General features: G+C 43.4%; 1 protein-coding gene across 4 annotated transcripts in view; it reads left to right on the top strand.

Moving 5' to 3' along the window:
* Ds (dachsous cadherin-related 1) overlaps nt 1–24326 on the top strand; it is a 270526-nt gene that overhangs the window by 144374 nt on the left and 101826 nt on the right. The window contains exon 2 of one of the 4 annotated variants that reach the window (XM_083053566.1): nt 14092–14167. The exons of the other annotated variants lie outside the window; for them this stretch is intronic. The gene's annotated coding sequence lies outside the window, so the exon portion shown is untranslated. The remainder of the gene's footprint in view (nt 1–14091; nt 14168–24326) is intronic. 4 annotated transcript variants of the gene reach the window in all.

The following is a 24326-nucleotide window of genomic DNA, read 5'->3' as shown; positions in this document are numbered from 1 at the left end:
GTCGTCGGTTCGGTGTCTTCCAGTATTTTATGAGACAAGGAAATTAGTTAAATGTGTAATAATGCTCGGCAGAAAGAGAGAGGACGTCGAGATATCCTTCCTCTTCATTTACCTCCCTTCTTCGGCGCTCCTTCGGAGTATCTCTCTCTTGGTTTCTTTTTCCTTCCTCTTCACATGACGAGAGATTCGTCGTATTCCTATACCCGCTGTCTTATTCCAGTCGCCTCGCTCTCTTTCACAGTGACACCAAACTGCCCGCACCACTGTCATCTTAGTCGACCACACGTGGCGAGCTAAGCTGTCTCTTTTAACGCTCAGTCGGGACACTAAGCCGAGAATCGTTTAGGCAACTCATTGTGAAAGGTCGATAACAATGTAACTCGGATATATCAGCTCGAGCTTCCACGCGAGAGCATCCCGCACTTTTCCTCGGCCGAGACCTTCGTCTTGGGACTCGGACTCTCGCTAGACGATTAAGATACGATGCGTTATATTCAGTATGTGTATGTGTGCGTGTATTCTTTTCTTCTTCCTTTGGCCTCTTTTTCTCGCATTTAATATCGCCGATGTCACGTCGTAAAGGGCGCGCAGGGTGATCGTTAAAAATCTCGCGAGTTTTACGAGTATGATGACTGAAGTGACTTTCTACATTCCGAGTTTTACGGCAGAATCCGTCACTCGGAATTATGCGGCGTGTTCGCGAAAAAATTAAGGAAACTTTTTATTGCCTTTATACGATACTCTTATCAGTTTAATCTGCATAATCGCATAACAAAATAGGTGTTGCCTCGTCCCCTTTCCCTTCCCCCCGTTCTTTTCGTATCACTGCCTGTGAGAAATTTTGGATCGTTGCTACAGGATTAAAAAGCTTTATGCTCTTTAGAAAAGTTGATACGCTTGTCATACTCTTTCACTGCATCGGTCTAAAAGAGAACCGGCTCCTCCATCTTAAATATATACACTTGAGTAGAGATTCCGGAGATCCAGGAGAGGGTTAGTCACCGGTAGCGAGGTGGCTAGTTAGCGACCGAGTGTCGTGTTTACGTTGGCTCATCGTAAACCTGAAGAGGGAGCGTGGATTACTACCGTAGAAGAGGCTGCGCCTATCTTTTCATTCTTCTTTTATTTCATTACACAGATCAATGAAAAATTGTAAGTTCCGATTACGCGAGAAAATGTGTGTCACATATATCGAATTTCTATCTTTTCATCATTTTTACCGCGCGCATACTCTTCTCGATAATTGAACTTTTCGATGACATGACTTTATGACATTTAACACATGTTTTTACTTTATTAATATGAATGGGCCGAGCGTCGCGCTTTCAATTAACGTTGCGTCAGCGCATCAGCCGCCGGCGTGGCATAATCGTCCGTGTTGAAATATTTTCGGTCAATGTTTATGCTCGCCTCTCTCCTTTCTTCGAGATGTCGAAAATATGGTGATTAAGATTGATCCGTACTTCCCAAGTAATCTTTCCGGGCAATTAACATGTAAACAACATGAGACACTGTTGCGCTTGCATTCTTTCTTAATACGGAAATTTGCATAAATATATACAGAAGTACTTGTGAAACGCGCACGGATCTTATTTTTGTCCTTGATATCGCATCGTGAACTTATAATAAGCTTGTGTACCGTTCGTTCAAACCCGTTAGTTGACGTAGGTAGAATCTGATTATTGATAGCGTTATCAGTTCATTCTTTGACCGGTTCGTGAACAACATTGAGAGACACGATTACCCGAGGAAGTTAGTCGATCGTGTCGCAGCGTGTTGAAACTGGTTCCCTATCAAGTCGCGCCGTGTAGTTTCGTTCGCGTGTGCGTCTAGGCGATTTCCTGTTGGATTACGGATGATCGGCGACTCTCTTAATCAACCGGCGCGGCAAGAGATTTGTGAGGAAACCATCCGGCTGGTAGTATCCTACTATATATATATATATATATATCTGCTCGCGTCATTCGTCATACGAATGAATCTAATCTGCGCTAAGCTTTCGTAATGTGTCTTTTCAAATACGACGCGGATATAAATGCGTAATCATTAGCATGTCGACGTGATTTCAGATTATTTTTCACTATTCGTTAATACGTCATTGATTACATCTGCTAATTTGTTACATGCACGAGTTAATTCTTTGCAGAATATTGATGAATGAATAGTAAAATTGCGAAAAATCGATCGTTGATTTGTCACGTATTAATTAAAAGTCCTTTTCTCGTCTTATCTATTTGCAAAAGCACGCAATCCTCTCCACGTAACTCAATTTACAGCTCAATTACTATTTAACAATGTATATGTGCCACGCATACGCGGGCATTAATCACCCATATTAAGCTGGCCCCCTCACCATCGCCAAATAATATCACGTTTTTCAAATAATTTCTCTGGTCATAATGTTTCTTCTACGAAATCAGACTTTTAAATTACTTAATTCTGTCGTGATGGAACAGCGGTTGTCCATTAAGAGATAATACGATAGTAAAATTATTTATCGCTCTCTTCGTGTATATAGAAATGCGAAAGAGAAATCGAGTAAATATTTCCGTAATTTGCGACGATGAATTCAGCTTTTTACGCGATAGTAAAGTTATTTATTGCTCTGTCCGCATAAAAATACGAAGAGAAAAATCGAGCTGGGTATTTTTTGTACAATTTGCGACGATAAATTTAATTTTTTTTCGACATCCAATTAAGATAATCTATGGTTAACCGACATTGCGTTATTCCAGAAGTATGACTTCTGATCCCGATTGTAATTACTGATAATGATAGTACCATCACGTTTTGTAATTAATTTCTGTATTGCCATACGAGGCTACGCGATTTCTGTAACATCGCGATAATCGAAACCTCTAGTAGATCGACGTGAAGTAATTAATTGCGATTGAGTCATAATTATTGCTTTCATTTCGGTATAAAACTTGATATAACACACGCAGTCGTTAATACATGTTTGTGTTAAAAGTACGTTTTTATAAAGAGCTTATTATATCGAGTTAATTTTATTGAAAAAACTTGATTTAAAATATATACCGCACGTAGAAATTTAGAACAAAAATAGATAATAAAATTATCGCAGATATGTAGTATGATAAATCTACGGTAAAGAAGGCATAGTGCGGATGTGTATGTGTATCGGCTTGTTGCGCGGGTCAGTGTCCGATATCTCGTTCCTCTCGAGTGCTCTGCATATATATATCATGTGGTACATACATACATACATACATACACACGTGAAATGCCTCTCTCGAGCGGCGACTGACGAGACGTTTTGCAGATGGTATCGATCGGAGTCGTTTCGCGGACAGGAATAGCTCGGCAATAAGGTATAAGAAGAGATATTGTTTAGCGAACGACGTTGTGGAAAATCATGAATCGATGACTGGCACATTGTTGCCGACGGTCAGGGTTCCGGATACGATCGCGCACGGTGCAAAAAGATGAACGATGATTAGCGGCGAGCGGGCTAAAAATAAATTCTCCGTCCGTGTTTGTTAATTGCGAGCACCATACATGCAGATATTTATACGCCTGCGATTAACAATTTTTCTGCTTTCGCGACACACGCGTGTTTAAAGTAAACGACTACAGATTAATTAAAATTGATTGTTATTTGTCTATGGTCTATGGTCTATGGTCTATGGTCTATGGTCTATGGTCTCTGGTCTCTGGTCTCTGATCTCTGCTCTATAAACAAAGTCGAGGTAATTTAAAACGGATCGCGATTAGAAGGAGGGACTTATTTATCACACATTGTTACTTGAAATCGTCTATCAATAAGCACACGCGTTTTTCCCGCGTCGCTGATCTGATCGTGAACCGTTTCAAGACAGCGTGATGAAAAGTCAGAGATATGGTGGCTGAAAGACCACGAACGATCATCTATAAGCGAGGCGCAGCGATTTTAGCAGTCGAGCTGCTCTTATTACGGAACGTCGATAGACAGTGCGGGAGTTTCGCAGATACTCGATCGTATCAATTAATTAACTAGGCTGCGTCGAAAGTTCAAGCCGCGATTAATTATGCAACAAGTTAACGAAGGATCGATAGAGAGCGATAATACGATCCGTCACGTGTAAGAGTCGGAGCGTGTAACGTGAAACTGCCTCTAACTAGACAAACTTGCAAATCACTCGATCCTATCGAGCGTTTCCTCTATATACCTGCCTACTATCGCGTAGAATTTACTCCTCGGGTAAATTTCATCCATCTCGCGAGAATGATGGAAGGAACGAGGCCGCGAATCGATTGCTCGCGCGATCAAGGCACAGATATCGGTTATTACGGGAACGATTTCACGAATCTCTTGCAAGTGCGTTGAATAATGCTACGGCTGATTCCGGTCGACGCGGCCTGCATAACGGATCCGCGAAGGTCGCCAGCCCTTACGCAACCCGACATGTTCCTGATTTCTCTCATTCTCTCTCTCCTCCGTTCGCAGTATAACACAAACATGTTTTTTTGACCGATTAATAACTTTTCGTCAATGGAAATGTCAGTTTCTTACCTGAAACAGAGAAAAAAAAGTTCAAGTTAAATTCACATTGGTTTGTGGTCTCTGGTCTCTAGTCTCTGATCTATGATCTATGGTCTCTGGTTTATGGTTCAATGATTGAAAATAATGAATTCAACTAAAATCGATTCGCGCGATCTTTATCGCATTTTTTTATGCAACACGGTGTCTTTTAATCTGAATCGTTGCGGTTGAAAAATTATTTTCCCGCTAACCGGTTTTATTAAACTTCAAGCCGCGCTGGTTTCACAAGTGAGCCATCTGCTTAAATATACAGCGCTCTGATGCTCCACTGATCTCCTTCGAAAATCGAATCGTTGAATGCATACGATTTACCTAATTACTCGGAGGATAATGAGAAAGCCGATAAAAATTATAAGTTTGGAACTAACTTAATTATTACTTCACTTTCTCTTTGATGATGTCTTTATAAATTTTTTAACTCATATCTTTCTTCATTTTGTTTCGAAAGAAGTCTTTATTGTTTATCAAGAATTAAATTAAGAATCAGTCTCTATAAAGAGTAGTCAAGAATCTCCTTTCTGTTGTTGACGATCGAGCTTAAATTCGCGAGAGCCAGTTCTTCGAAAATAAATCGCCCTACGCGGTCTGTCGTTTTCTCTGCCTCCCCTTCCCTTCAGCGGAACGAAGGAACGATGAAAATCGCACCTTTCCCCGCGTCACTGTATGCAAATCCGTGTCGGTGATAATTCACAGGGACCGACCGATCGTGCATCTTACATCGCGTCGGAAAAAAAAAAAAAAAAAAAAAAAAAAAAGGAGAAAAGGTAGAAGAAATAGGACGACGCGATGAGTTCTCCCGAGCGATCGCCCGCTTCGTTCTCTTTTTACGTTTCGAGTTTTCGTGGGAACCTTTTGTTTTGCGCCGCGTGTCTTATTGCACTCGCCACACGCCGGCATGACTTCTCCGCGCGTTCACTAATTAGGAAGTGCGTCTTGGATTCACGAATTCGGTATGCGCACGAAGACAATTGGCTTTACGTAAATTTGCTTAATTAACGTATAGAGGTCCACACGCGCGGCGCCATAATCGCGAGATCGGCAGAATTGATATTGCGATTCGCCACGACAACGGGGCTCCTCTCATTTTTGTCCTCCTTCCGAACGCGGTCGGAATGTAACGAATTAACGGTGCAGTCCGCCAGGTTAATTACGAGCGAAAGCGGCCAGCAAAACTGCATCGCGACAGATCGTAATGGTCTTCCGCTATAACTGTAACACGTGCAATCATGATGAATGAATACTTTTTTCTCTTTCTTTCTTAACAAGAAAAAAATATTTCAACTTTTATCGAAAAATATTATTCACTTTGGTTTGTTAACTTAATAAAATTGAAACAAAAATGATTGATTTTTCTATAACACGTTCTTATAAATAGTTTCTTCAGAATTTTAAATATTTTGTTTAAGATCTCGAAAAAAAAATTACATTCATCTCTGTTAATTTAAACAAAGACAACGATTTCATCGTATTTTATAATCTTTATTTGTGTAGATGCAATACACTTTATGACCGCTAATTATTATACCTCAAGCGCAGCAGCGAGTCGTGTCAACCAATTGTCAGTCCACGAACATCGCGGCGACTGCGATTGCATGAGAAAGCGCATTCAGATATATTTCGATACCTTTCGTCACAATACACTCGCGGAATTATGATTAACGCAGAGGTGATTTACACGAAGGAGGTAAAATGCAAATTTTTTGCTTCATCAAAAAAAGAATTTTGGGGAATGCATTATAATGATGCAAAAATATATCTCGTGCATCTTGCAATTGTGTTAATGCGTGAACAACGCACGAGAATTGAACGCATTTCACTGCAGTGGGGCATTATGCAATGGAATTAATGCAGTGTCGGAGTCTGTCATACTTTACAACCGACAGCCACGAATGGAAATTAATTGTACAGTTATTCCGATAGGATTTATTACACGTGCTTTTATGGCGTGCGACCCAATTTATCAGAAAATCCCTAATCGCAACACCAATTATTCGACGTATTCCGTATAAAGTAACTAAACCTGTCTGTACCGCATTTGGTAACGTGCTCTTTTTAAAGAGCCAGTTTCTCTTTGACTTCAAGCATTGTGCAAATCTTTAATCGTATATGAAATCCACGATCTGAATAGTCCAGAGTCGATCCTTTTTCCCTTTCTCTTTTCACATTATGCTTTTATGGTTGAAGCAAATTTCATCACGTTCAAAGACCTAAAGTTATGTTCTTCGACGAAATAATTTTTATCGACAAAAATTTAAATTCATATATAATTTATATAATTACAAAGTTATTTAGTGTTTGAAAGCATCAAGTTTCCAGAATTAAATCTTGAGAATTTAATTTGATAAAAAATCTCACATTCCTCAGTTAATTACAAACTTTAATGGTCATCTGTCTTTTTCGAAAGTCTCTAATAAATAAATTTTAGGAGTCAAATCACTTTTGGCCGTTTCACACACAAAAAACAAAACGTAGATTCCAGACAGTCGTTACGGTTGTTATTTGACAAAGATAACGGCTAGCTGGGGCAGAGTGCGAGTAAGAAACCAGAAAGCAAGGAGTGTGCGTATCCCTAATTATTTTTTGGCGTGTGCGTATGCGCCAGAAGAGATTTGCAGCTCGGCATGCTCGTTTGCGATTTGCTCGCAAGTCACGCTGGCAATAATACAACGCGAGGCGAGTAACACGAGGAGCGTAATGCTCTGCTCGCACCGGTCACACCGCAACACCTTATATCCACACGTCACACCTCGAGGAAAGAGTAGAAGGACCCTTTTTCATTGCACTCATTCTCGCGGTTCTCTGTCGTTTTCTCTTCCTTCATATGCGAAGCGATAATTACGTTTGCATTAACGTCAGTCTCGCGATTCTCCGCGCGCTTGCTTTGCGTGATCATCTACATTTAATTGGGCGACAACAATTATAACGCGAGGATTATATATACACGCTTATTATATGTACGTGCCTTTTCCCGAAACATTTATTATTTATTCATAGTTCGTCACGTTGATTTTTGTGGATAATAGAGAGATGAAGCAATATCTAGTCATAAATGTTATATCTAATCAACGATAATTATAGAGCGTGGCTCGTCCGTCAATTAGCTACCGTTGCCGCGACAGTATCTTTGAAAAATTGCAAGATGAAGTAGAGATTTTTACCGTCATTCCACGGCCGCGCGCTCCGCCAGCAATAATTACGCGCAGGTCCTTCGAGAAAGAGAGAACGGTGCGATCCGCGTTCACGATATTCCTGTCCGACAAACCGGCCTCGTAGAAACTGGGCCTTGCAAGGGAGCTCGACTTTCGAGACAAACGGCCGATAGGCAATTAATCTCGGCTTCTCCTCTCTCGCGCTCTCGTTCTCTCTTTGCGGCTCGCGACGGCGACAGCGAGGAAAAAGGTCGTGTAAAATGGATGAAAAGTCTCTCGAGCGTCGTATCGCCGTGCCGGGACACGCCGTCCAATTTGAGAGCGATATCTTAACCCGGCCGGTGGCATTACGCCGCAATAAATAACGCCGGGGACGACGATATAATGCATCGGGGGGCCGCTCGTGTGCACCGACTACCGCCGGATAAGAGATTAGTCTCGCGCGGCGTCGCTTTCAACGTGCTTGCGCCGCGACATCCTTGCCGCAGAGAGGCGTTTATACATGCTCTCGCGTGATGCAAGCGACACCTTTTTATGCGATCTTGGCCATCGCCAAACGTGGTGAAAAATTGCAAAAGTCGCCAATATAACGGGAGAATAGTATGCCGCGGGAACATCTGAGTGGATATATATCCTTCTTTCTCGTGTTCTCTCGCGTGGAACTTGTACGTTTGCTAAGAAAAACGTCGCGTTGCTTAATGGTTAATTCAAGAAGGAAAATATCCGGTCCCTGTCGATCTTATCAGACAACCGCGAAATGAATCGCACGAGGCGGATTAATATTCGTTTGGAATTTACCTTGGTACACGCACCTTTCTTTCACAGAAGATATATATACCATTGCTGCAATGACGTTGATATATGTAATGGAAACTGGCGTTTCGTATTCTAAAATCTATAGATTTAAGAAAAAACAATAATTAATTTGGAATGAGAGAAAGTTATATATATACATATGTCGGCTTAAAACGTCTTCCGGCGTTGTCCGACGCCTACTCTCCCCCTCTCTCGATCTCTCTCCATCTCTCTCCAGTCCTTTGCTGATCAACGCGTTAACAGTTTCCCCCGGGCAGCGGAAATTTCACGTCGGGGGTGGCGCGCGATCACCTCAAATTGTTGTTTGTTTAATAGTCGAACGCTATTATTCGGGGATCCGAGACTAACGAGGGGCGACCCCGTGAGATTTTTTTCTGCCCTCCACGCTCGTTACCTTGGCCTAGCCTCTCGCTCCTTTCTCTCTCTCTCCTTCGTCTTATTGTTGCCCCCTCTTTACACACCGAGTCTTCCCCATTTTTTTCCTCTTCCTTTCTTCGCTCTTATCCTCTTCCCTGCTCGTTCCTCCCTGCCTTCCTCTATTGCCTCTTCCACGTCTTAACGGAGTCACCGCACGCACACGTCGTCATACCTGGCTTTTCTCGAGCGTCCGGATCTTAATCTCCCGCGCGAGGAATTCGAGAACGTTGCGCTCGCTTGAGGTTCTTAAACAGAATGCCGGTCCCTCCCGAGTGTGCATCCGACACGGACGTTGCCGCTTTGGGGACCGGTAGCGTGGCGGTCGGATTCTTGCGGCTTTTATTTCCGCCACGATGAAGGGAAGCGCGTCTTCGTCGTTTTTAAAGAACACTCGTTTAGTCGCGATGAAATTGTTTGATAAAACGGTATTCGCGAGAAAGAGAGAGAGAGAGAGAGAGAGAGAGAGAGAGAGAGAGAGAGAGAGAGAGAGAGAGAGAGAGAGAGAGAGAGAGAGAGAGAGAGAGAGAGAGAGAGAGAGAGAAATGTTCCGCGACACTGTTACGAGATACAATTATACGTAATAAATTGTAAATACATATTTGAATAAATGTATTTATATAGAGAGAGAGAATAGTGCTACGCGCGACTTAAGAAAACAATTTGTACAGAGAGATAGAGCGATGCGAGAGAGTCTTCTGTACTTGTATACGCAAGCATATTCTATGTACTTGTGCAAACATAAAAATGAAATGTACTGTAATCTTCGAAATATTCCGGGAAGAAATGCATTAAGCTCGGAACTCGTTGTAGAGCCTTTCTAACAACACGATCGTTACAAAGGAACTCTCCGATGCATCGTTATTATCACCCCTCAAGTAGGCGTTCCAGACGTTTTTGCACCCGCCGGCCCTTCTATCCTCGATTATTACCCATATGCCGTCGCTCCAATTATACAATTTATTCCCATTCGTTTATTAAAAACCTATTCGAAATATCTTTACAATCTTTATGAAAAGAAGGAGAGAAAAAGATCCTGCTCACACAACTTATTGTTACCAAAGATCCATCCAATGTACGACACTCGTCTTTCTTCGCGCGTTTCGCGATTAAAGAAAATTGTTTTAATGTAAAAAAAAACCCGGATTACAATGTAATGTAGCGAGAACTGAGGTGCAAGCAAAATATACACATATAACCATGGCTACAGATGGGCCTCGTGTACCTTCTCTCGAAAGGTCCTCGGTAAATTATTTTCCCCCGCTTGTTCTCTACCCCCTCGGCTACGGTAATCGCTCGCGCTTGTTACGAACAAATGCGCGCAACGCCGCAAACGCGAAAATCGGGCGCGATGGGGTCGGCCAGGACGGAGACGGGAAAGAAACTAAAAAGCGCGTCGCCATAGCGATCTTACACAAAAATCTGACTCTAATGGACGCCAAAGGAGATCTTAATTACAATATCCGACTACTCACGGCTCGCGTATATTAATGATTGATCGAGGCAGCGACGATCGAAACCGAGAGAGATTCGCTATTAACTCGCGATATAACGATATTTATGCTAATCCTATCTCCCCGAGCAGTCGAAGTTAAAGGAATGCCACGCTTATTAAATATCACGACACACAGAGAGATGCGGCACGATAATCCCGCGTGACTGCATTTTTACATACGCTCGAGCGCTCTCAAACGACGCGCCGATTGGTGGGCCAAACCGAAGCTCTCGAACGCTGGCCAAACTCGGCTTAAATGGGCCCGGTCCGGTGACATAAAGCGCTACTAGATGTTCGGTTCCCGTGTTTCGGACCGTGTGTTCCCGCGGGTCTTTTATCCGGACACTGCTCGCCCCGATGACATTCTGTAAGGAACGCAATGATCGGTTTGCGGGCCCGGACTTCTTTGAAAGAATTATGGGTATGTAGGGTCTCGCGAACGGTCTTTGTCTCACCCCGAGCGACGACGGGAGTAGCAATAGCCCGCAGATCTCGAGTTTGTCCGTTTGGTTTTGCAGGGCCCTTAACCAGGTTTCCCCTCTCGCGTCGTCTTCTACCCGTTCTGGCAGTAGATACTTTAAGGCGGTGCCGCGAGCGCCAAGTAGAGGGTCCTCGATCGCGGAATCGGGCCCCCGGCTCCGTTGGTCCCCGCTTTGCATTTGTTTCGCCGATCGTTCGCGGCTGGTAGAGGGCCCGCTTCCCCTTTCAGATGTCTTCCTCCTCCGAGACCCTTTCCTCCCGGTTCCCTTTCACCGTCGTCGCGCGACGTTCCTCCTCTCTCATTCTTCTTCTTTTCTATCTCGCCGCCTGCTGTTGCTGCTGCTCCTTCGTTCCTTCCTGGACAGCCGCATCGGTCCCTAAATTACGCGATGCGCCCGTCCGTTTCTGTTGCCCGGCTGAAACGGCCCCCACGGGACGAAGAGCAATGCGTTTCAGTCCTGTCGAGAGCGCTCTCGTTAATTGATAACTGATATCTCGAATCTCGGCGACGTTCTTCACCGTGAAACGGCAGTTTCAGAGCCTATTAATATTGTTAAAGCGGCGACGACGTGAAAGCAAGAACAGAGAAAAGTCGAATCCACGGGTAGAAGTTCCTCTCGGTTAAGGTCCATCGCCTTTTCCCCTCCGTCGATTCGCTACCCTCTTTCTACCTTTTTTCCCTTCCCTTTCTATATTCTTCTTTTCTCTCTATCCGCGCGCGCGATGTCTCTTGTACGTTTCTCCGTCTCTCTTCCGGCGTTCTTTCTCAGCCACCGAGTTTACCACTCTGAAAAAGAAAGACGGAGAAAGAGGGCAATTCTATCTTTCTTTTATCCATCCGTTTCGGGACGAACCAATGGCCAGGGAGAACGAGGACGACACTGGTAGAACCGCGGAGAGTACGAGAATCGTGCGGAGAAGCGAGTGAACGCGAACGCCGACTGTCGCGCGCCTTTTTTTCCTCCTTTTCTTCTTCCACCGCAGCAACAACCACTGCTGCCTTCGTTCGTTGGTTTGCCCGTTCGCTCGCTCGCCCGTCTCCGTTCGTCCATCTTCCTCGTCTTTTTTTTTTTTCAAGTCTCCGCGCCGACTTATAAGGCGATTCCTGGCGTTCCGCCCGAAAAAAACAGGAACCTGCGCTGGGAATTCAGGCACTTTGGTCTCTCGCGAATCTGGAAGAACGCGAAGATATCTTGGCACGAGATACCCTTGGGCGAATCGAATGAAAATGACTTCCTGGATGATCCGACGACGGATCGTTGCGTGAACCGTAGTATAGATTGCTCGCGCAATACCGTATGATTCGGCAATTTCGGCATTCGATCCATTATGTTCGCAACGTTACGGCATCGAATCGTTTATTCCGCGCACGGATTCATCTTCTATAAGATCCATGCGATGGAAAATCACGTTACGTTGGTTTAAAGAGAGTTTGCAGCAACGTGATGAGTGTACGAACAATAGAGTGGGAGATGTAATAGGAAAATTTGACGTTTCGAGTTTCGATAACAATTATTTGCGACAATGCGCGATTATCAAACGTTGGGATTACATCTTGCGCGTATTTTTTTTTTTTTTTTCGCGAGCGTAGACGTACGTGGTCGAGGGAAACGGAACGTCCGGCACGGCGACCGATAAGGAGCATAATGGGAAATTAGATGCGGTCCGACCGTTGCCACGAAGAAAGCACCGATCATAGAGTACGTGCAAAGTACGGGGTACCGAAGACAATGCACGGACACGTAATGACTAGGTTAATGGGAAAGAGGCAATGTGCAAACAAGGCGCTACGAGTCTAAGATGAGGGAACGCAGATACTCGCGGTCCGAAGAACGTTTCGAATCTTCCACTCTCATGATGTCACGAATGTTAAAACGTTATGTTATACACGTACGCGTCAATATTTATATAATAACAACACCAATATTTATATAATTGTCAAATATCGCTTCTTTATATGTAGATCGTACGATAATCTCGATGGTTCGATATCACGGTATACGAAAGTAGCATTATGCACCTTTATCCTTTTGGTAATCTCGACGGGGTGAAGATCCTTTGTAAGGTCAGTAATCTTACGCGGCAGTTGTCAGGTCAGGCTCTCTCTCTCTCTCGGGGTGAGAGAAGGCATCGAGCTGCTCCCGCGAATCTCAATTCTTCGGAGGTCTGGGGGGAGGAAGACGGTGGTGGGTTAGGTCTCTGTGCGCGGCCCGTGAGGCCGGATGTTTGGCCCGGCAACAATAGAGGGTGATAAATGTGCACGTCAGGGGCCACGAAGAGGAGGGCTTCTTCTTCCACGAGCCGCTTCCCCGATGGTGTAGAGGCTCTAGGTTTCTTTTTCTTCTTATCCCGGCAACGAGTCGGCATGAGAGGGCCTATCTTCATCTTGAAACGGGATACGAGGACGCCCGCGCATCCTAATGCCGATTTCGGTCGGTGCGGCAGGTATACGTGGAATACGAGGGCCTCCGCTCGTGGAGATTTTTAGCGGACTGATGCACGACGAAGTCGACGAATCGTCGCTAACCCCGAGGTCACGATCGTAAGAATCACTGCGAATTCCACGTGAGATAAAGTTGACACGTCGACGTCTTTCATAAATACGAATATTTTTTATGTTAAATGTGATATGAGGTAAATGTATATCTACGCGGAAATTTGATGATCAATGGATACTTTTATTCGTGAATATATATCGCCCCGATATAACGGAGCACAGACAAAAACTAACTCTGACCGCAAGCCATATTTTTAGATCCACTTTGTTTCTCATTAATATATTATAATTTACGTCCGTATATATAAACGCATTCCCCGGACACTTTTTGCGGCGCATGAGAGGAGAATGCGTTTTCTTTCATAAATTGTATTTTGCTTGACAAAATTGTGTAAAATGTGCATTACATATATAAAGAGAAGTATTACATTATATATATCCAGATCAGATATATAATAAGCAATGTACGACGTGCGCATTAAACTCGTTGACTCTTATATTATTCTTTGCGCGAAGGAAATAAAAAATATGCAATTACAAATGCGAATTATATCTTGAGCACTTAAAGTATCAAACATTACATATACAACGATTAAACGTTACATATATTCCGGCCAGGAATATTACATAGAAAAATACGCTTATTTAATTTACATTGCAAATGTAGCTAAGTACGAAATATTTTGTTTGCTTTCAGGTAAGACATTGAATTCACCACTTATCGAGCCCGATTAACCGGTCACGCATGAGCACGCTTGTAGGATGCAAGTTATGTAAGTAACAAATTGCTTTTCTATCTATCCGGAATATGAAATCTACGATACAGTTACGCGTTCGAATCAGAAAAATTCGTTTAACCATCTTTAATGTGGCTCGCCGCATTACAAAAGAGATTTAATTGCCAATCGCGGTTACTGGCGTGCTCATAAGCATAAATTGAATATCGATCAACGCGCGCGTCTTTTTAAATTCGGTATACTGGAAGAAAAAGATGAGGAGTGCTTCGTGCGTTCGTATATTAGTATTAGGTTTAAGACAGATCAGGGGGTCTTTGCCTACCGCGACTTCGGCGCATACCGGGTTTTTTTTCCGGAGAGTTAATCGCATAAATTACAATTATTACGACCATCATTCTCTTTCGGTCATGTTATGTAAATCGCCGTCGGCGCTGAAGCGCAATAAAAGATCTCGCGTAATGAAGGGACGATACAATGTCCGTTACTGGGAAGTTATTAGCCGGCTCCAAGTGATTGGAGCCTTACGAAAATATATAATCGTATAATTCGTTTGTACGAAACGCGTTGTTCTTCGTAGATACAAATGCGAATCGGGAGGAAGAGAGAAAGAGATGCATTCGCTTCGGATTAGATTCCATTCTGCGAGTCCCCTTTCTCATCGATGCATTGTACCGATATATGCGCGTGTGCGGAAGAGGAGAATGCGCTACCTGTATTTGTGATGCTAATATTTACGGTCCGATAGAATCGGCCCTCTCTCGCGCGACGTGGACGAAAACGAGTGGATAGTTCGGGAGAGACGAAAGAGAAGATGGACGGCGAAGAGAGACGGGAGAGAGTGCGTAGGGCCGGTGGACCAGCCTTCGATCTGTGTGCGCGTGCGTGTGCATGCCCATATATATTATATCTGTATGCGTGTGCGTGCCTTGTGCTTTTTTGCGGCTTCAATTTGAATTGAAAAAGACTGTGGATACAAGGACAATAGGTTGCACCAGCCGCCGCCGTCGCCAGATCCTCTCTCTCACTTCCTCGGTTACTTCTTCTACTCTCTTGTCGCTATCTCGCTTCTTGTTTCTCTCTCCCTATTCTCTCTCGGCTCGATGACGACGTCGGGATGAGGATTCGGACGGAAATGCACCTCGTCACGCTTTGCTTCTCGTGGACCAACATAGCCTGTATATCGTTCATCCTCGGAAGAGCATTCTCGCTTCCTCACTCTTAGCTCCTTAGATCCAACGCGCTCTACGTCCTCTTTAAATACACTTAAGCTAAGTATTATCATGTCACCGACAAAACAATCACCATCCCCCGTTTCGCGTTTCTTCCTTCTCTCTTTCGTATCCTCGTCATTTTCTTTCTTTGTTCCGGGGCACCTTTTCTCCTCCTGCTTCGGAAGGTTTACTCTTTCCCGTAACCGTACTCTCTCTATTTCGTCGGAGAGAACAAGGACAATCGAGAGGTATTCTCCTCTTGGCTCTCTCGAATGTGGAATCAGATATTACGTATGCACGGCCTAATAAACCGCGCTCGCTGTCCCCTCTCATTCTTTTTTCTCTTTCTCGTTGTTTTCTCTCTTGCGCCCTTTCGTTTCGCGATGCAATCTCTTCTTTCGGAAATTCAAAGTCGTTTCTCTCGATATTCGCGTTCAAAGAACATAATCTAACAACTCATTCGTTTGTAATTCCGTGCAGCAAATTATAAAATTATCTCACGCCAATCTCTTTTATTATCGAAAATAATTTACATATAATAATATGTAATATTATATTACATATTATAATACGATAAAAATATTCATGCGCTTTGAAGAATGCTCTATCGGCATTGTTCTTGTACATACAATATATATAACCCGAAACTCAGGAGCTGCTAAGTTCACTTTATACGACGCCGAGGCAAGAAACTTTATTTCCTAACGTCCCCGGCATCTCCGTAAATCTTTCCTCCTTTTTACCTCCGGATTTTTGCATCCTCCACTATTCGTCCGTCTTTCTAGCTATCAAGCAGCATTCAACGCGTAAGACACGCTTGGTCACGCAAAACGATCCGCGCGATGCCGCGACGGCGACCGTGAGTCCCCGCGCGATCGCGAAACGCGAGCGCGAAGGCGAGGAGGAGCGTGTGTGCACACATGAAGGCCGTGAGTAATAGTAATAGCTTTTAAATTGTCCCTCGCTTTAATGGCAAATAATATCCGTGCTGTTTCGCCGTCCCTTTTTTCTTTCTGCCGGGCAAGTCCCCCCACATCCTCAGCCCTCACTCCTCTCTCTTTTTGTCCGCACGTCCTCCCTTTTCCCCTCTTTGCTTTTCAGCCACCACACACCGACTTCGACTCGTCCTTCCGCAAGCGAGATTCTCCTGAACCTTTACGGACACCGTCGCGACACATCCAGGTACGCGACATCCGGAGTCACTTCTCGCCTCGTCTTCCTCCTACTCGTCGTACGCGCGGCACGAAAGTCGCAGTTTTTGCGGGCGGGATACATACGGCGGTGGCGCGACTTTTGTCCGATGGTGTCGGGCAAAAAGGGGCGTAATACGCGGCCTTCTGAACGCGCGCTCCTTGTATGTTATAAATAACCGTGGCTGCAAAAACGCGTGCGCGATACGAAATTGCGGTCTGCTAGAGTGTGGCTTAAAACCGCGGTCCGATTTACTAATAGCCGGGCCTGACTGATGCCCGGCCGTAATTTACGCCAGCTACACTGTCGATGACAAAGACAAGCCAGCATCGAGCTTCGCGCGTCGATCGTCCTGTATAATGAAGGGTTTCGCGCCTCGCGCGGGTAAGATGTAATCTTTTCGCAATATCGCGCGTAAATTATAATTTCTGTCCACTTGGACTTTTTCAGTTCAACTCTTTCTCTGAATTAATCGTTTTTTAATATTCTATCGCAATGTGATATCCCTTCACGCATTTTATCCTTGACGAAAGAGAGAGAGAGAGAGAGAGAGAGAGAGAGAGAGAGAAAGTATGTTGCCTTATATCTTTAATCTTTATGTTTAAAGAACCGCAAGGCAAATACGCGGATTTTTTTTACGACTTAAAGCGAAGAGAGAAGCGAGAGATGGGCAAACACCAACTAACCCTTAATCTAATAAATCCCAGTTGAATAATATTCTTTCGCACTTGTCGCGCAAAGGACCGAATCCTCTCATGCGAGCTGAGCATTAGGCATTAAGTCTTTTCACTGTTGCGACATTACGGCCGTATATTTCTTGCCGTAGATCTGCGCATCATCTCGCACGGATGCACCCGCATCGACGTGTAATGCGCGCGAATAGTTTCTTGCATGTCCATCTCACGATGGACTCTCGCGGCTGCCTCGCATCCGTGCGACGCTAGAGACCATAGCGAATCGTCGATCGAGTGATGCTGACAAAACGCGGCTTCTTTGAAACCGCGCTCGTACAACGAGTTTATGTGTGTGTTTCGAAAATAATCACAAAACTCCTTTCTCTAAAAATCTTTATTTAATTTCTCTGGTTATTTATTCTCTTTGTGAAATTTTTATAGCCGACAATTTACGCGTTACATAACACTTGAATTGATTTATATTTTCTTTCGAGTTGCTCTCAGAACTTTGTCGAGAAATACCAAATATGTCCTATTGTCTATATAAATTTAAATATCGCGTATAAATTCAGCAATTGCCATAACGAAGCCGGCTAAGCCCCGGTGTGAAGAAAAGGAGGGCGACGTTGAAAATCCCTATCTACACTTGGTCCCGCGCGCATAGAGATGAGAGAGGAGTAGGATACAGCTAACCCCGTAGGTGTTACGTAAAAGAGGGGTTCTTTTTTTTTCGGATGTACATATTCTCTCGGTTCTTTCGTCTTCGCGTCGGTACTCCTCCTTCGTCTGCCCTTCTTCCTTTCTGGGCAAGGCGCGTCATAACTCAGAGACATCACCATTCCATGATTACGAGTCATTAAGGGGCCGCGAACCGGTCGCTAAGAGCGTATCTTTTGTGCATACTCCCGCGAGCGTGCGCGCGTATGCGTGCGTGTATGTACACGTGGTGTAGCGCCCCGGATGTATCGCGCGAGAATGCGTGCATGCGTGCGTAGTTGAGTTTTAACGTGCCAACGTACGCACGCGCGTGGAACCGCTCGTGGCTTAACTTTCAGTACGGTCATTCAGGCCCGGGGCCCACGGCTTCACCGGGGCCCGGGCCATTTTTTAGCCTCGCTCGCTGCGGGAGTTCGCGTCTCCTTCTCTCTTTTCTTGTCGCTTTACTCCTCGCGTTTGAATTCTCCCCGTCGTTCTTTCCGAAACGCGCGCGTCCTTTTTTTCTTCTTTCTCTCCCATTTACAACGCGCAGGGAACGCGGAGGCGGTTTCCGCACCTGTCCAAGTTTTTATTAATAACACGCACGTACGTCCGCCGAATTGGGATCGGAAGCTCCATCGGATCCTTACTCTTTCTCGTTACGATGTGCTTGGCACGTCGTTTGGCTCTTCGCTTTCGCTTCTGTATCGCGTGACATCATTTAAATGCGCTTTGCCACGCAAAACCAGAATTTATTCTCGTAAGATTCTCGACAGGCCGCATTACTTCCATCATTTTACTATTTTTCCTTTTTTTAATCGAATATTATTAAAATTATTAATATATTTATATAAGTGTAACAATAATATAGCAATATCTTTTTTGTTGATAAAATCGAACACTAATGAATTGCATCACGCGCGATTTAATAATATTCACTGAAAACTGCAATATAAAGAAATAATTTAATATAAAAAAGTAAATATTACATTTAATTTGCTTTAATTAATTAAATTTTCTCAAAGGTCTATGGTAGGAAAAACTTCTCGTTCTTTCGCGCTTTATTTACGTATCTCTTACGTGTATCCCTTCCCTTTTCATCTTGTTCATCCTTCGTTTCCGCGTTCTTACGAATTGCGACAACGCGTTTAAAGTAGCGCGAATGACCTTAACAAACTCGTTATGTGTTTTATCATCATTAATGCGCGCTTCCTTGTCAAGCAAGCGTTCCGACTTTTGTCGCTTCGCGTGATTCATCTCGCGATATGGATAGACACGGTAGATTATAGTAGATTAATCGCGAGTAGATGTCATCATCCACCTAAACAAACTCGTTCTTAATCGCGTTTATCCATCGTATCTCTGCATTCGTCCGTCAGCTTCTTCGTTATCCTATTGCTGCCGGATAATTCGATTATTTCAGTTATCGCAAAAACGTTTTTGCCAAGACGATATACGCGATAGTATCACGACTTGTATTGGTAACCAGTTTAACGGTAATCGATTGATCGATAACCAGTTATCATTTTTCCTCGAGCTAATTATTGTGACAGTAATGACAGTTAATCCGGAGCTCTCGTTTGTTACGAAACACGCAGGCGCGATGATCAAGAAAGCTATACACGACTCTACATAAATCTACAAGAATGCCTTATCGTTTCATCTTTTGCTTAAATGATTTTTATAAGAAAAACATTTTTTTCTACAATTTTTTTGTCGAATATCGCTGCCTATGTCTCCGTTTCGCTCGTCTTCCTTCCACCTCCGGTAATCACCGATTACCACCCCACCCACATGGATCAGTAATGACTCCACCGCTTATGAATACGGATTACTCGAGCGAGGTCGGTACGATAAAGGATTATCGCGAGCAAGCGCCCTTTTGTGCTGGGAGCGAGCAGAGACCACAAAAACGACAGGGCCACTTTTCACCTTCACATGGTGGAAGAACCTCCATCTTTTCTTTCTTCTGCTTCTCCGACTACGCGTCGGTTTCTTTTTTTTCATTATATTCTTGATTTTCTCCCCCCTCCTACTTCTAACAATAAGACCGATGACTATACGAACTAATAAGAATCTACATGACATCTCGTTTTGAGTATTATTCTTTTTATATCATATTACATACTTTTCTCCAATCAATTCCACCTGCATATTACATATCCATTTATAATATATATCTTATCTATACACTTGTTGATCACGTTTCAAAATAGCTCAAGAACTTTTGTATATATTAACGCTTGATAAAATGAATACTCCTATGATGATTTCCTATTTTTTTTAGCTCTCAACTCTGATAAGTGCCGGTTATAAGCGCATTTCATAATGAGAAGAATTCTAGCTTTTATATCTAAGATTCGCGTTGCCGAAAAAATGCATTAAATATGATTTTCAAATATAATCATTATCAAATGCTTTCGCGACACAACCTAGGGCGATCGTAAGCGTCTTCGCTTTGGAACGAGTGGAACGAAAGTTCGTGCCTGCAAATGAAATTGTCCTAGCCTTGCGGTAGTTCGACACTGTCGAGTGAATCGCTACGACCGGTTCATCGACTTTCATGAGTCTACAGTACCGTGACTTTCGTGTAGCGGACATTTTTTTCACTCTGCCGAGCAAACGCGCGGCTCGAAAATGAACGAAGAAATCGCGAAAGTGGACCGTGAACTGCTTATTACATTCCTGCACAAATGGAACTTAGCTTTTTCTTCGTCGTCGAAAAAAAGAGATTAATCGACCCATATTAAGCTAACCCTTCCACCATCGCCAAATAAAGTCGCATTTATTTTGTTGTTATTCGAGCATTCTATATGTATGATTTCTGGTCTATGGTCTCTGATTTGGTGTATTTTTTATGCGGTTTCTCTCGTTTCATGACTCGCATTCTTCCTTCGATCGTGTTTGACAACACGATTTCTGATAATAAAAGTCTGCCTGCAATTGTTATTGCATTACGATTTATTAAGAATGATTAAATCTCGAAATGATGAGACGCGATAAAAACTTTTTAATAACTTTTCGTCTTTAATTTGTTTTGCTATACACAAAACTGCATAACGACTTTTGTTTTCGCACATCGAGATAATAAGAATTTAAATTATTTCGAGATCATCTTCACAGGTTTCATTCTTGCGTTATATTGAAAAAATTTAGATGGTGAAGCGTGTTACGTTACGAGATTGTATCACTTCCATTATCCACTTAAGTCCATTTACATTGCGTAATACGCAGGTCGGATTTAAAACCGGCCGAAAGTAAAAACGAGGATTAAGATGCCTAGGGACGAGTGTTGATCAGAAAGTGACTTCTTTGCGGCACGAGGTGGCATATTTGTCCCTAGTCTGTTTTGACAGAATGAATCGAGTGAAAACGAGATGCGGGTGAGGATCCAATCCGATTAGGAGATGTTGTTTATCGGGGATTAGGTAGAATGTGTCGGTTTCCGCATAATGATCGTGTTACAGTATCGATGACGAGCGATCGGCGTTTCGAATGTCGTCACGTTTGCTTATACGCGATCTATTCTATTAAAGCGAAAGCCGATATTGAGAAGAGATGCTTATAGAGTTAATAATATAAGTACCGCGCGAGCTAGAAGATATCGTTCTCCAATAGAAAGAGGAGGAAATAGCTTGAAGAGAGAACAAGAGCACGACGGCCGAGTATCCCCGATGAATTATCCTCGGCAAATTAACGTAAACACAAACACTATAGAGCCACGTCTCGCCGACAATGAAACCGGTAGAGAAGGCAAGAAAAGCACTCTCTCTCGACTGAACTAACAAAACGGTTCTGTTTGCACTTGCGCGTCGAGCAGGGCAAAGCTCGCCGCTCGAAGTTTCTTCAATGAACTGACATCAATGACTATCAATGTGCCGCTAAGAGCACGAGCAACATCGTATGAACGTAAAGAGATAATTATATCACATTTAATCATGTAATTCACGTTGAAGATGACGGTTGCTCATATTAGCTGCATGAAATTAATATTATATGTATATCTTTAACGTGTATTTTTCATACAAGTAAAAGTTAAGCTTTGTAAAAGTTGTAACATTAACAAGTAATTATATAAATTATTTATTACCTCCTACATTTTTATGTAATTATCATTTTTTAATTGAAGGAGTTCAAGAGTTTAGAAATACTTATTTTTACTTTCTGCAAAAAATAAATTTTGTGTAGTGTAATATAATTATCTAAATCATGTTAACTAATTTTTTTTTTAAGTGATATATTGGCTTTTATTTAAAGTGACACGCTTTGTGTTTTTCTTCAAACGATAATATTGCGAAAATTTTGATCTTATTTTGATCTTATTTTATAGACATCTCATTTATTATTCATGCAATACTGAATTTCGCATGCAGTAGCTTCTTACATCATCTCGTTCATTGTCGACGATAGATATTTTCGCGGGAATTGTCGTTGTATTATGCAATTAAACAGTTCCGCATTATCCGCTACTTAACTCGGACGTCATAAGGGACATCTTTTCTTGTTGTTTACGGCCAATTCACCGTTCTTTGCGGTGTGTTGTTCTCCCTCTCTCTCTTTCGCCTCTCCATTCTATCGACTTTCTCTCTTCCTCTCTTCATTTCTTCTTCATTCAAAGTCTTTTCCTCTCTTTCTCCTCCATACTCTTTTTTTTTTTCACTCTGACCCGACGGTAGCCTACCTTTCGAGAGCCGTAAAGCTAACTTTAATTACCAATTAGACGTAGCGCGGAGGCACGCTTTCGCCCGGTAAAATCGATTAGCGGCATGGGACACGACGACGAAGCGAACTGCAGCACAGCATCGTCACCATCGCATACGGTAATACACAGCGATACACTTATGCAAATCGAGTGCACCGCGGAAATCACGTACGAGGAGCATACGTCCTGATAATCTCGGCTGCCCGATTTCGCTCGTCAATTAGGACGCTGCATTTAACCGCGATCTCCATCTCACAATCGCGCGTTTGCGCGATACTTTCGATTCCGCATCGCGATCCCGGCCCCATGGCGCACAGCCCTTGAGATCTCGAATCTCGTTGCGATATCGCCTCTCTTTATACACGTGCTCGGCCTCCCTTTTCCGAAGCGGCCCCTGCAGTCGCTCGGTGATCGTGCTCGCCGAAAGCTCGCAATTGTGCTTTTGATGGTAGGATCGGGCACGGCGACCGATGGTTACGTTGATTACCCGACTCACGAAATATTCGGAACCTCAGAGTAGAGGCCTCAGGCACACGATTTTGATTTTGAGATTTCTTATCTAAAGGGCTACCGGAATTAGAGACCGCGACAACGTTTCGGAAAGCAGTTTATTATATTACGTATTTTATTATTTTTTCAGGACATTTAATAAAACTTGCGACAAAAAATATAAAAAGTAATATTTACACGCCATAAATATTTTTGTAAGTCGTTGAACATATAGTTAAGAAATGTAGAAAGGAACGGGAAACATTTCGGAGACAACGCATATGTTATTCGCGTCGCGCGAAAAAATATATAAGGGTCCCCCCCGAGTTTTGCCGGGCGATTCTCGAATTCGACGGTTTCTCGCAGCGCAGCGAAAGAAAGAGGAAGCCTAAGCGTGCGATGCGTGTTGGCTCCGCGGCTTCGTGCATCGCGACGGTGTACGGCCCATGTCGATGCTCGACGGCAACACAGGAACTCCGGGGCCGCGGGTATCAATTTATGCGGTGCAACATTGTCGGAACGCGCGCCGGGTCCTCATCCCGGTGTCGGAGGGAGGTACCCGAGGATAGGAGCGCCGGGAGAAACTCTGTAGCCGAGAGGAGAGTGCCTTGTAAGACCGTGTTGGAGGTCAACGATAATTCAGGCAGGCGAATACCAGACCGGTTAACTTTCGAGCCGAAAGAACCGCGCTTAAAATTATACGTCCGATTCGAACGCGCGGTTCCCTCGATCCCGCTCGTCGTCTTATTCGTTTCGACCCTTCTTTCTCGCTCTCTTCTTCAGCGTCTTTCTCTTCACCATTTCTTCTTCATCTGCCTGATAGTTTCGGCTCTCTCTCTCGCCGTCTTCGATAAAAATGTCATTCGCCGCGTAGGATCGATGACCCGTTTGGAATGATGGATTCTAAATTATTGTGAGATGCGTTTTGATCAATCTCCGAGTGTAAGAGAAAAAGTACTGTGTGAAAAGAAAAAAACTATCAGAATGAAAGTCCCATCATGGAACGCATAGTCGTCTTCCTTAAGAATGTTCGGGCTCTGACGCATCCAATCGATTGATCATTCAGTTATTTGATCAGATGCTTCTCGATCGTCAAATCCATTTGCATGTCTAAATTATGTTTTATTATCGTTTTACGCGTAAGAGCAATAATATTCGATAGTTTTTATCGGACAATAATTCAGTTTCACGGAGAAAAGAGACAGATATTTTGACCAACACGATTCGTTTTT

This window comes from Prenolepis imparis, unplaced genomic scaffold, assembly GCF_030444845.1.
Source record: "Prenolepis imparis isolate NDT839.2.m4 unplaced genomic scaffold, iyPreImpa1.0 SCAF_13, whole genome shotgun sequence".
Taxonomy (NCBI): domain Eukaryota; kingdom Metazoa; phylum Arthropoda; class Insecta; order Hymenoptera; family Formicidae; genus Prenolepis; species Prenolepis imparis.
The sequence above is the reverse complement of the archived record's forward strand: the minus strand, read 5'-3'. Positions and strand labels throughout refer to the sequence as shown.